Genomic DNA, 1,749 nt, shown 5'->3' on the forward strand with positions numbered 1-1,749 from the left:
CCCGAAGCGCTGGACCCTTCAGCGCTTCAGAGCTTCGCCCCTACTACTGCTCTAAAAGAATTGGTCCTGGTAATCCAAAAAATTTAGGGAAGCGCTGGACCCTTCAGCGCTTCGCTCATATCCCCCCTACTACGGCTGTAGCATAGGGGAACCGCCAGAAGCGCTGGACCCTTCAGCGCTTCGCTCCTATCCCCTACTACGGCTGTAGCATAGGGGAACCGCCAGAAGCGCTGGACCCTTCAGCGCTTCGCTCCTATCCCCTACTACGGCTGTAGCATAGGGGAACCGCCAGAAGCGCTGGACCCTTCAGCGCTTCGCTCATATCCCCTACTACGGCTGTAGCATAGGGGAACCGCCAGAAGCGCTGGACCCTTCAGCGCTTCGCTCATATCCCCTACTACGGCTGTAGCATAGGGGGACCGCCAGAAGCGCTGGACCCTTCAGCGCTTCGCTCATATCCCCTACTACGGCTGTAGCATAGGGGAACCGCCAGAAGCGCTGGACCCTTCAGCGCTTCGCTCATATCCCCTACTACGGCTGTAGCATAGGGGGACCGCCAGAAGCGCTGGACCCTTCAGCGCTTCGCTCATATCCCCTACTACGGCTGTAGCATAGGGGGACCGCCAGAAGCGCTGGACCCTTCAGCGCTTCGCTCCTATCCCCTACTACGGCTGTAGCATAGGGGAACCGCCAGAAGCGCTGGACCCTTCAGCGCTTCGCTCCTATCCCCTACTACGGCTGTAGCATAGGGGGACCGCCAGAAGCGCTGGACCCTTCAGCGCTTCGCTCATATCCCCTACTACGGCTGTAGCATAGGGGGACCGCCAGAAGCGCTGGACCCTTCAGCGCTTCGCTCATATCCCCTACTACGGCTGTAGCATAGGGGGACCGCCAGAAGCGCTGGACCCTTCAGCGCTTCGCTCATATCCCCTACTACGGCTGTAGCATAGGGGGACCGCCAGAAGCGCTGGACCCTTCAGCGCTTCGCTCATATCCCCTACTACGGCTGTAGCATAGGGGGACCGCCAGAAGCGCTGGACCCTTCAGCGCTTCGCTCCTATCCCCTACTACGGCTGTAGCATAGGGGGACCGCCAGAAGCGCTGGACCCTTCAGCGCTTCGCTCATATCCCCTACTACGGCTGTAGCATAGGGGAACCGCCAGAAGCGCTGGACCCTTCAGCGCTTCGCTCATATCCCCTACTACGGCTGTAGCATAGGGGGGACCGCCAGAAGCGCTGGACCCTTCAGCGCTTCGCTCATATCCCCTACTACGGCTGTAGCATAGGGGGACCGCCAGAAGCGCTGGACCCTTCAGCGCTTCGCTCATATCCCCTACTACGGCTGTAGCATAGGGGAACCGCCAGAAGCGCTGGACCCTTCAGCGCTTCGTCCCTACTACGGCTGTAACATAGGGGAACCGCCAGAAGCGCTGGACCCTTCAGCGCTTCGCTCATATCCCCTACTACGGCTGTAGCATAGGGGGACCGCCAGAAGCGCTGGACCCTTCAGCGCTTCGCTCATATCCCCTACTACGGCTGTAGCATAGGGGAACCGCCAGAAGCGCTGGACCCTTCAGCGCTTCGTCCCTACTACGGCTGTAACATAGGGGAACCGCCAGAAGCGCTGGACCCTTCAGCGCTTCGCTCATATCCCCTACTACGGCTGTAGCATAGGGGAACCGCCAGAAGCGCTGGACCCTTCAGCGCTTCGCTCCTATCCCCTAGTATACACTGGGTAGTCTGTTCCTA

The sequence above is a fragment of the Anarhichas minor genome, unplaced genomic scaffold (genome assembly GCF_050575085.1).
Source record: "Anarhichas minor isolate MPS153535 unplaced genomic scaffold, ASM5057508v1 ptg000132l, whole genome shotgun sequence".
Taxonomy (NCBI): domain Eukaryota; kingdom Metazoa; phylum Chordata; class Actinopteri; order Perciformes; family Anarhichadidae; genus Anarhichas; species Anarhichas minor.